Here is a 12655-nt window from a genome sequence, read left to right as displayed (position 1 = left end):
AAATGGTATACACAGAGAATATTGTATGTCCCTTAATGGCTTCTTGTAACGACAGGTCTCGCAATAATTTAGGATCCAATTTCACCAGCAGTGACTGCAGTCTCAGGGCTGGTGATTTACTTAATGTGTTACATTATGCTAAAGCCCATTTGCAATAAGCAGGTCATGCTTCTCCCCACACCAGCTCTCCAAATGGGGCTGCCTTAAGGAGACACCTAAAACAACATGGGGAAGGGAGATGCTGAAATAACTTGAAATCCAAAAAATCCAAAAATTCACATGGCTATGAGATGACATCTCTCTCTGCTTGCCAGAGGCCACCAGCCTGAATTTGCCAGTACCCAAATCACTCGACATCCAGCTGTTGATCTGCACAGGGACATTTTAAAATAGAGCTGGAATAGTTTTACTGAAGCTATATCTTGCACACATCCTTGGTAGGAAGAAGAATAATTTAAATGTTATTAGGAAAAACTCATTACAATTTAGCTATGGGCTGCCAATCAGGCATAGAGGTGTTATCCTTTCTTCTTCACATCCTACTAAATCCACCTGAGGAAATTCTTCCAAAACTGATTAAAAAAAGCATGATTTTTTCACTAGAGTTAAGAAAGGGTTGTTTTTTTTTTTGCTGTTTCACCTGCAAAATAACTGCTTTATCTCTGGCCTTCCAGTGCATTTATTCATACAATCATCATATGACCCATAAAGCTTTTTCTTCTCCAGATCTACAGCTCTGCAGAGGTTCTCAGGTGCAGGGCTCAGGTCACTGGCACAAGAGACAGCAGAGATTGCATGGGACAAATTGCAGCTATAGCAGCTTAGGCTCATTTTAGTCATCACTTCTTGTTTCATGCCAACCCTCAGTTTTCTGGATGAGAAGAACAATTGCTTTGATCATGAAGACATGGATGCCGCAGTCTGAGCCCCCTTTCTCAAAGCACAGAAAAAAGAAAAAAAAGAAGTCACATCAAGATGTTAACTCCAGGCTCTGCCAGGTGGGCAATACTCACCCATTCCCCTGGTGTGGTCTCATTTCCTTGTTCCTCTGCAGAGCCATGTGGGACTGTGAGAGGGATGAGAGAAGGAGATGGAAGAAGAGGAAGAGGAGGAGAAGGAGGACTCAAATAAGTTATTTCCAAAGGCTGCCAGCAAACCCACTCTGGCTCGTGGTTGGAGACAAAGGTATCCAAAGAGCAGCTGTTTTTCCCTGCACACAGCTCCCTGAAGTGCACACACTGCTGGCCATCAACAAGACCATTATCACCATCTCATTCACCTTAACTTTGATAATTTTCTGAACTTTGCAACCCACTTTTCTCATTTCTATCTGTGTAAGTAAGGTTTTTAAAGAAAAGATGAAGTAAAGCATTTGTATGCATGACTATTTCTATTTAATGTGTTTGCTCCATCTCCTTCAGTATAGATTTATTATAAACCTTTTTTTTTTTACATATTACACCAAGATTTTTGCACTGGTAAGCAGGTTGATTCCGACAGAGCATATGTGACATGAGACATCAATTCAGTGAGAAAATAACTGCAACATCTGATGCTGTTTGCAAGAGTTGGTTAAGGAGATCGACAAGGGCAGAAGCACTTTGACTTTTTTTGTATGGTTTCTCTGGCAACAAGAACAAATAACATAGGTAAAATTATAGTCCCATCATGCTCCATGTGCTGACAGTACATAATATATAATTGCAGGCTTCCCAACCGAAAGCTTACTTAGTATAATCCTATACAATCCTTTATCTCACACTGTTTCAGGTGTTCTATCAGTTCTGCAGCTTGCAAAGCCCTAAAAATTTGAAGAAAACAAACCCCCTTGAATTGGCTTTGCTACTGCCTGGCTTTGTGAGTACATGAGAAGACTAATTTAGCTTGTCTGGCAGCAATAATCCTAGATTATTTAAGACTAAGCAAAAGTGGGTGTGTGCACCATGTTGACTTTCTGGAGTGCGAGAAATATGAGAGATTTCATCTCATGGTTTGCCAGAACCCAAATCCTACCAGGATGCAGTGCTTCTGCACTTCCCACTGGGTAGCACCAGGTCTGGGCCACAAGCACTCGCCTCAGAAAGCATCTGGTGACCCAGCTCAGAAAGGACAAAATAAACACTCTGTTCCCACCCCAAAGGTGACTTTCATATGTAATGCTGTCACCCCTTGGTATTCTGGAAGAAAGGAATGGAAAATGGGCAGAAGTAGCTTCATAGCTGCCAAAGGGGAGGTGGAGGCCCTGAGTTCCGCCTGCTCTCCCGTGGCTGTTGCCCACCACAGCCCTGCTTCACTTCAGCCTCATGTAGGATCTGGCCATGGGATAAGGGGTTCCTTGAGGACATCAGATTTGGAACCCAAAATCATCCTGGCTCCTAAACCTACAAAAAGTCACTGTCTAACTCATAGCCAAATTTTGTCAACTTTTTACACATCAAACATCAAACAAGTCAAACTAACGAAACTTTGATGCTACAGAAGTCAACTGCAAACCCTCATTTCTTATGGCACGGCCTCAAGAGCTGAACTCCAGGTATGTAGCTCTGTGTTTAGGATATCTGTTGAAGCAAAGGGTAAGTAACAGTAAAATAAAGATAAACTCATCCTAAGTGGAATAGCGTTGAAAATAAAATAAGGGCACTCTAGAAGTGTGCATGCCTCTGTGGAACATTGAGAGGAAGGGCAATTAACAGCTTTGGTTACCACAAAATTCTTGTAGAGACAAGGATATTTTTCCCTCAGTGCCAAAGTGTGGTCAGTTAATTACTTAACACTGAGAGCCTAAAACTGCACAAGCATCCGTGTGTGTTTCTGTGTACGGTCCTGGTGTGAGGTGAGCACAGGGCTGTCTCTGCAAGACATCTCCAGGCCAGCAGAGATGGGACATGGTTGGGTTAGTGCATTGGCTAAAGCACAGGAGGGGCTCTGCTAAGGTGGGACCTGCTCTGCTAGTCTGTAAGATGTCTAGCTGGTTCTGCATGCCTATGATGTTTCTGCCCATTCCTGAGATGATGTCTTGCATGAGTTAAATACATGGCAGTCCAAGGAAAAATTACCTAAAGAAAAAAAAAATAGTTGGCCTCCACCTTGCCTTACATGCTCTGCAGGATTGGAGGCAGTGTTAGTGATGGAACAGCCGTTTTTATTTCCTGTCCTTGGTGCCCAGCCTCATCTCCTCCTTTTCAAAGGTCCTGTCCAAATTTCCTGCGCATCTGCTGTCAGTAAGGGAACACTTGATGCACACTTCATGTTTGTGTTCATTGACCCAAGCCACTGACAAGAGTGCTTTATTTTGTACTTACTCTTTCACACCATTTTCTGATCTCATCAGAGTACTTATTTACAAACCAGTTCCTCGGATAAATCTTTATGAGATAATTGTCTCAAGTGCAATGTCCAGAACTTGGAATTTAATAAAGCAGCTTTTTTCTTCATCTAGAGATTGTGTAGCCTCCAAAAAAGCAATCACATTTATTGGTTTAATCCATACCATGAATCCAATCTCCTTTTTACTTTAATCAGAGAGCACTTCTGATGTCTTTGGGATGTTCTATATTTGTTTCTTCTCTCTTGTTCTGTTTGTTTTCTTGTGACACAAATTGGAATTATGAGCATTAACAGGATTGCTCCATTGATTCTTAGGATCAATACTAGATTGCTTTTCTCTACTCATAGCAGACAGCTCCATTCTCCTATGACTTCAGAAATATTAATCAGAGTTACAGTCATTTTATAGCTTCTTATTCTAACATTATCATGATTGGCTTAGTAAACATAATACTTTTCATATATCTCCTCTACTGCTGGCTTTTGTTTCCAGTTGAAGAGAAACAGAGAAGCTGAGAGTGACCTTCTGGGGAAAGTTACAGCCATAATTCAAACTAGCAGAGGCTTAACATGGTCTGCAAGTTGTGACAGGCTTAAAACAGCAAATAATTTTTTATACTACTAAGCTATGGATTTCTTTGCACTGTAAACAACTCCTCACTAAGCCTGAGGTTTTCTGAATCTTTTGTGATCTAACATGCTGAAGACTGACAGCTCTGGTTATGGTAGCTCGAGTCTGGAGCTGCTGTTGGCAATGCCTCCACCACAGGGCACACTGTCACTCAGCCAGTGGTTTCTGTAGCAGCAAGTGCTATTTAAAAACCTGACTTTTTCCTCATCCAGGTAATATTTACATGATCTAAGGAAGTTAGGGGGGAGAAGAGGCACAAACTTGGATCTGTACATTTTGCAGATGTGCACTATGCAAGTATCGCACTGAAATCTGTGAGGATCTGCTATCCCTGGATTTCAAGACTCATTTTCCAGTGATTGTAGCTAATTCTTTAAATTTATGTATATATATATATATATATTATTATTTTTAATAAGGGAAGGAATACAGAATCACAGGGGTTGGAAGGGACCACAAGAGATTAAGTACAACTCCCCTGCTGTGCTACAATAGATCACACAGGTAGGCATCCAGACCGGTCTTGAACATCTCCATAGAAGGAGGCTCCACAACCTCTCTGGGCAGCCTGCCCCAGTGCTCCATCACCTTTACCATAAAGTTCTTCTGCAGGTTTGTATGGAACTTCTTACGCACTAGTTTTAGGCCATTTCTCCTTGTTCACCACTGAGAAGAGCCTGGCCCCATTCATTTGACTCCCACTTTCCTTTAGGTATTTAGAAAAACTGATCAGATCCCCTGTTGGTCTTCTTTTCCTCAGGTTGAACAGACCCAGGTTACTCAGCCTTTCCTCATATAGGAGATGCTCCAAGCCCTTCATCATCTTTGTGGTCCTCCACTGGACTCATTCTAGGAGATTCCTGTCCTTTTTGCACTGGGGAGCCCAGACATGGACACAATATTCTAAATTTGGCCTCACCAGAGCAGAGCAGAGGGGGAGAATCATCTCCCTCAATGTGCTTATTACACTCTTTTTAATGCACCTCAGGCCATCCTGGCCACAAGGGATTTCCTCCTTGAAGGCTGGGTAGAGATATCCAGAAGCTCTGTATTCAAATCATCCTTGCTCCTCAGCTTCCTGTGCTCATAGGGATCATTACTGTTGCTCACACTCACAAGAACAGCTTTTCCATGGTGCCTCAAACAATATCCCCCACATTAATCAGCGCTGCCCACAATGCCCACAGCTGCAGTGCTACCCTAACACCTCTACTTGCATTACACCACACTGCACAGCTCCCATAGGCTCTGTAGCCCTCTTCCAGTGCCACATATTCTGCCTCACTGGCTTCCCATCTCCCCAGCACCAGTTATCAAACAGTCCCAGCCTGTGGAGAAATGGACCATGTCCAGCAAAACTGCCTGAAGAGTGATCCCCCACTGCTGAGCTCATCAGAGTGAGCAGTATTATTCTGTATCTGATAGCCCCTGATTACTACAGACACAGACCTCTGCTGTACATGCTCTCTAAAATGAGTTCATGGGTGATCACCGATCTGCAAATCTGCACAAGTAATGTTCTACAAGGTACATTTCATCTGATTCATTTCAGGATCATTGATTTCAGATTTGCTTCTTCAATGATATTTTAAAATTCCAACCACGTAATGCCATGTTGCTACACACCCAAATCATGGGGACATCATCGCACACCTAACATTCTCCTGCCTTCTGTTCATCTTCTCCATGCCAAAACCAGTGAGGGCCTCACCAGATACAAGCATCTTCCAAAACAATGACTCTGTCCCATACTGACCCTGACCACGCTCCATTGGCCAAGTGCAATGAGAAACGAGCTGAAAGACCAAAGTGCATGGGTGTAATCTGTAAGGAATTATTACATTTAGGATGATAAAGCCTGGCTATTTGCATATCAAAAAATTAAAAACAAAGCACTGCTTGCAACAGTGTCTTAGTATTGGTTGCAGAACAGAAAAAATGTCCACTCCCATTGAAGGCTGATATCCCCTGCAGATGGGACTTTCAGAGTAGTGCATCACTTATTCCAACAGCTTTTCTCCAGTATTTGTCAATGGAAGTTTAACTTAGATAAGAGCTATTTTTTTCAACCAAAAGATGAGAAAAATATTATAACTGACAAGCTAGTTTTCAAAACACACATGCATTAAGCAAATGGGGTTTTATATCATTTTTAATGAAGAACTCATATTCTACTGAGTGCTTACATGAATCTCCCTTAGAATGTTATGCACTATCTACTGTGATCAGTAAGTCAAAAAATACCCTTTTCTTACTGTGAGTGGCTGTGATTTACTAACAGCTTTCAAAAATAAAACGCTTCACCATTTAAATACTGAGGGTAACTTTGTCTTCTATTTACTGCATTAATCATTTTGTTATTAAACCAGTTAGTGTAACCACTTAGAAAATTCCTCAGAACATACATTTCTATGGCACAGACATTTATTTGAATTGTAAACAGAAGCTGAGGGGGTTGCCATGGTGTGATCTTTTGCTCAAAGTCTGTTTACTTCTGTGAGCTAACAACAATACCAATAGTAGAGTCCATAAAATAAAGTATAAAACCAAGCTGCTGCTATTCACCATGGTGTTGAGAAGTCCTTATTCAAAGGAAATGAATACTTACCATAAACAAAGGTATGTAGAAAAGTGAGTTGATCTCTTATTTATTTTTTTAAGATAAAATGGCATTTGAATATGTCTTCTGTAAGAAATGCTTTAGAAAGAAGAAAGACTTTGGAAAATGTGATTGTTGTTTTCTAGTATTCTTGCAAAATTAAGTCTGCGCAAGTTAGGATATGCAGCCTAGGTGAACATCCACACTTTGTCACATTAAGGAGGCCCCGGAGGAACAGCAACTGGTGAAGAGCAAAAGACAAAGAGATAGAGCACAGCTTTGGTAATGTGCACCATCCCCAGTCTATAACCTGGATCAGGATGCATGGCTGCACCGAGCTCATGATCAGCAGCTCAGCTCTCCTGAGCCTGAATGTGCGATCACAGCACAGGAGAGCTACAGCCCAAGTGGTCCCAGGAAGGCCCCAGAATTGAACAACTGGCAGAAATGCTTGCAGGGATGTCCCTGAATTGGCCTTTGGCAAGAGCACGGTGCCATTTTAACCACAGAGCTAGAGCAGATTATTTCTAGAACTGATTCTCATTAACTAGCAAAACTCAGCTCACATGAGCTGCTCTCCTGCTGTAAGTGTAATAAACACTTCTGCTTCTCATTTGATGCTAATGGCAGAGATATTTTTATGAATAGACTTACAAGAAGGCAGCCCAAAAACATCTATCCTCCAATTGAACAGATTCAAGAATATAAACAAAACTCTTACGAAAGAAGAATGGCTGAGATCAGGAATATAAACCATAACAAAGAGGAGAGAAAAAAAAAAAAACAAAAAAAACCCGACACAATTTCCTCCAACATAGGACTGGAAGTTTAAATTATTCCTTCTACAAAGTGCCATCCAGTTACTCCCTTTATTCGTGAGTAATTTCCTCCTTACTAGACAAATCAATGACAGAAAAAAAACATGCAGTACAATATAATTTGAGCTGGTTTTACTTTGCTCTCTGTCTTAGCTCTCCAGATCCAAGAAGCATTTTGGAAACCCTGCTTCTCATTCATCCAAGATTCACTGATCTCATTATATCTCAGATGAAATATTTCCCGTTGAGCAGGTCAGCAGTCTTCGAAAAATCACTGTTTTGCTGAAAAGTTCCTTAGAATGTCTGCTTGGAAAAGGTTGTGAGATGCACTTAGATCAGTGCTGTGATCAAAGCTGGATTTTTAGAGAGGCACATAATCCTCATACTGCACACGTGTAGATTACGTTGAAAACTCACACAAAAAGTCTGATAAGGCCTTGCCCTTTTCCCATTAACTAATCAGTTTAAGAAAGGAGGATTTTATTCTAATTCTGCAACTTCGTTTTCAGTTGCCTAGCTGTCTGCTTCTGCTTTGGAAGTATTCAAATTTTCAGTGTTCAAAAGACCAGTTCATTCGTACCATTTCAGTAATACAAGGATAAGGTTTCCTAAAAACAGAGACCTGCCTTGAAAACCATATTTACAGCCAGGCTTGCATTCTTTTCAATAAAACCATAAGATGGTCTTCTGTGAAGCATCTGTTGCAATAAAAGTCCCATCTGAAAGCTGTTCCATTTCTGTTTGGCTGCTCTGGCTGCAGAACACAGCTGTGTTCTTTTGTTTTTTTCCTTACTGTTTGGGTATTGGCACACAAACTGTTGCACAACTGAGCTAAAAATACAAAGCTTCAAACATCCAGGAAGATTTCACATTGTTTTGGCTGTCCATTTCTTTAGGGAACAAAAGTTTCCAGCTCCATAGGAAAAGAAAAAAAAAAAGCTCACTGAAACCCTAGAAGGAGTGAGTCTGAACTGAAGAACAAAACAATAAAACAGCACAGGTGATCCAAGACAAACACGGTTCAGTTGACTACACTTCGCCCATTTGCTCTGCTACTTGTCATCCCAGGTCTTCTGAACCTTCTATCTCACTGTGATTGAGCAACAAGATGGGGTCAGATCACATGGACAGGGACAGAAAATTGCATGAGTTAGGTAAAGCTCAGACAGACCCACGCAACACAGGCAATGAAACCGGTCATCAGATCTTGTTCAGTCTGGTGCAGAGAATGCTCCAGGGAGACCCAAGAGCAGTCTTCCAGTACCTGCAAGTAGGTTACTGAAAGGACAGAGCCAGGCTGCTTACTGCAGTGCACAGTGGGAGGATGACAGACAACAGGCACAAGATGAAAACAAAATGTTTCTGACTACGTATAAGGCAAAATTTCATCTTCATGAGAACAGTTAAGCAGTGAAGCACGTTACCCAGTGTGGCTGTGCAGTCTCCATCCTTGGATGTTTTCAAGACCAACTGCAAAAAGCCCTGGACTGGTTTCATCTTATAGCTGACTCTGTTCTGAGCAGTATGTTGGGCTAGACACATCCCTAGGTCACCTGAATCCTCCTGTGGTCTCAAGGAATGCACCACCGGGTCCCGGAGAAGAAAAAGCTATAGACAGAAAAACCTACACCCAGTTATGAAAATATCCTGCCTCTAGGAAGAACCTCCTTCTAAAGCCTAACAGGCAGTGTTGGCCAAACATAAGCCTGAAGTGTGGTTTAACACTAGCTCCTATTTGTACAAAGGAAACCTACATTAATAGAGACCTGCAGAGAAGATGGTAAAAGCTTTATCAAAAAACAGATAAAGAGTATGATTGATGTATTCAGACAAGGCTTCCCAATTTTAGACTTTCACACTTACCTTTAAAATACTAAAGGGAAGGGGCTCATTTGTCAGTCAGCAGAACTTCACAGAATCACAGAATGGCCCGGGTTGGAAGGGACCTCAAGGATCATAAATCTCCAACCTCCTGCCACAGGCAGGGCCACCAACCTCCACATTTAAACTTGCAAATGTTAAGAACATTACCCCTTCATTTAATATCTAGAGAAAAAAAAAACTGAACAAGTTTTAGGCACCAGATTCAAAACCCATCTAACTCGAAGAGAATTTCTCTATTTTGTAGAGAAATTTTGGTATGTCACATCAAAACAGAAAGTTAATGTACCTCATGTACCCTAATATGGTGAGCAGGTATGAATGAATTATGTAGTGTCTTAAAGTACAGACCAGTAAAAACACCCTTAGCTACTGAAGGATATAGATAAGGACCAGAGAACAATCCAAAAAAAAAGATCTGAAAAGCATCTTGAACACTAAAATAATGTGATACACATCAGAAATACTGCAGCTCACAATAAAATATCTGTGTGAGAACAACGGTGTGCCAGGCAACAGAGAACATTCAGTCTCTATAGCATATGTGAAGCAGCATTGTTATAAGCTGACCTGCAGCCAGTGTTAACTGTTCATAGAAGCAGAACAGTTAATATTCAGAACACAGAATCAGAAAAGAGTAAGGCTATGTGAGATTTCTGAGGTCAAGACTGCCGCCTTAGGTACTAAAGCAATATGAAGAATAGTTTTTTCTTAACCACTTTTTATAGCATATATACTATGTATATATATGTATATATATATATGAGTGTATGTATATTTGATTTACATACATATTAGAACTATTAGTGAACTGTGCCAGAAAAGAGAGGATAAACAGAATAAAGCCAAGCTCTGCAACACAATTACAAGAGCTCCCTGCCCTGGAAAGGACATGACATGAACATCTCTAATTGAATTCTAAAGATAATTTTGGCTGTTTGGGCAATTTTGCATTTCTTCACAAGATCTAGCCTCTATCCAAGCATGTGAAATACTAACTGAGAATATCCGTAAGACTCAGCCAGTGAAGAACATTCCTTCCTTTTTTGTTTCTTTCTCCTGAAACCAATATTTCTAAATGTTCCTAGTCCCACACAACCCTTCAGCATCCCTGCCCAAAATCCCACTACTGTGCCCATGAGGCAGGTTTAAGAAGAACACTCTAACAGTGCCTTCCAGTTTTATAAGACTACCAGCCTACTTTGCAGAGTACTGGTGAGAATGTACCAAAATATGGATTGCCCATATTGTCAAATTATACTGCTTCCAGTTGCAATTTTAACTACAATTTGCTTTTGATGTAACTAAAACTGAAAGGAAAATGTGTGCATATTGCATGGAATAGACACAGTTGAGTGTTTTCTCAATTGAACAATATTTTCAAATAGATAACTTTTGTTTCAAGTAACTGCCTATCAGTAGCTAGCATATTTTGTAACACTCAAAGCAAGAGAAAAAAAAGTCCCCAACAGACTTCTTACAGCTTCGATTTCATTTTGAAGTGTCAGACTCTGTGTCACTGGAAGCAGACATTCCCTCTGCAGCACTTGTAAGCTGCAGCAAAACAGACACTCAACTTTCCAGGCTCGCTCAGCTGAAATCCCATTAAGACAAGAAAGAAGTTTATACTTTCGTATCAAAGCTACGGTAAAATTTAACAACAAATGAGGCCTTTAACCGAGTGGCTACGTAGCCTGCACTTAAAAAGGGTTTTACTCCAAGCCTGTTGTTTGAAAAACTTTTCATTTTGTCTGCACAGAGCAATGCAGTCATTTGTTGTTGAGAGACCAAGCCGTACACGGCTGGTAGGGTCTCCCACCTCCAGGCTTCCCAGAGCCCTTGCTGGTTAATGCCCATTCCTTCTCTGTCAGGTGCCCGGCATCCTGACACTGAACAACTAGCATCCTACTCTGCCAAATTCACCATCACCCAATTTCCACATGACAGTTTTGTCTGACTACAGTGAAGATGGCACTATTCAGATGCTGGCAGCACTGCCCATGTAGAAAGATGGCCATGGGGGCTTCCATCCTGTCAGTCTTTCAGTCTTTGCAAATGGTGAAGCACTCTCCTCTAGCTGATGAGCTTGCTTCTGCCTCTTATTCAGATGTGACATTCATGCTGTTCCTCTGCTTCTACATTTATGTTTCTTAGAATTCTGCAGATAGCTCCCACCAAACACAAACTGTATTAAATGAAAAACACTTTTCTGTCCATTAAATCGTGATCCAATCTTCACAGATAATGCAACATGGCTGTGATGTTTCTTCTCTTTCAGGCAAGATTGCCGAAAGACAGGCAAGCATTCCAAGTTATTTCTCTTAAATTCAGTAAGACTCAGGGATAGGAAAATCTAGAAATCCTTCCAGCTTCCTTTTACATGGCCTGAACTATTCAAAACATGGAGAGCAGTTGGCAACATTGTCCTTCAAATTTAGAGACACAGCTTCACTATAAAAAACAAAACCACTTTTTGCAAAACCCACCTCAGAAATTGCATCTGGGTCAGGAAATCAAATACTGGCATATATAATTTGATTTTCTTTACTGTTTAATTTAAATGCTCAACTGTGAAAAATGTAGGTTTTAAAAATAAGGTGCTGCGTGGCAAAGTCAGACAAATCTTGTATAACTTATACTGCAATACCCTCTTGTGGCCATACACAAATAGTTTATCTAAATACCTGAAGCTTTCTTCTCCCATAAAAAAAAACCCAAAAAAACAAAAAAACAAACAAACAAACAAAAAAAACCCTATTTTTTTCCCTTTTGGAAAGAACTAGCTCACATATTTGTTACAGACAAATCTGTATCAGCATCACTTGTCTGGTAGCAACAAAGGAAGAACCCCAGTTATGTTCTTCTTCTGCACAATGGGCCCTGACACTGCTTATCAGAGAAACTAATACCAAAATTAACCCTTAAGCAAAGGCATCATCTCCTACAGCGATACCCATAACAACATTTCCAATTCTTATGTCCCCAAGCAGAGGAAATAAAGACACTATATTAATTTTCACGGACAAATACAACATGAAGCCACAATTAACATTAATCTACTGCAAGATGGAGAGAAGTATGCAGTGAATCCGTTGTGTTAACCCAAACGAGTTCCACTCTTCCACTCTTAAAATCCCAACGTTGTTAGGGGAAAAACCAAAACAAAACAAAAGCTAAATGATTTTAAAACAAAACAAAAGCTAAATGATTAGCTTTTTTTAATCTGAAAGCAGATGATAATAGTGGGGGAAACAGCTCAATACCTGCAGAACTATTGAGCTGGTAGTATACCCAGTGGCCTGAATGGGCTACAGGTTTGTCCACTTAGGAATCTAGAGCAGTCCCCAGAAACATCACCCTTACACTAACCTTGATGTGCTTTAATGGTGCACAACCACA

Source organism: Centrocercus urophasianus, unplaced genomic scaffold (genome assembly GCF_019232065.1).
Source record: "Centrocercus urophasianus isolate 14NV4802_14NV808 unplaced genomic scaffold, USGS_Curo_1.0 seq_10, whole genome shotgun sequence".
In the NCBI taxonomy this organism is placed as follows: domain Eukaryota; kingdom Metazoa; phylum Chordata; class Aves; order Galliformes; family Phasianidae; genus Centrocercus; species Centrocercus urophasianus.
This window is presented reverse-complemented; position numbering follows the sequence as displayed.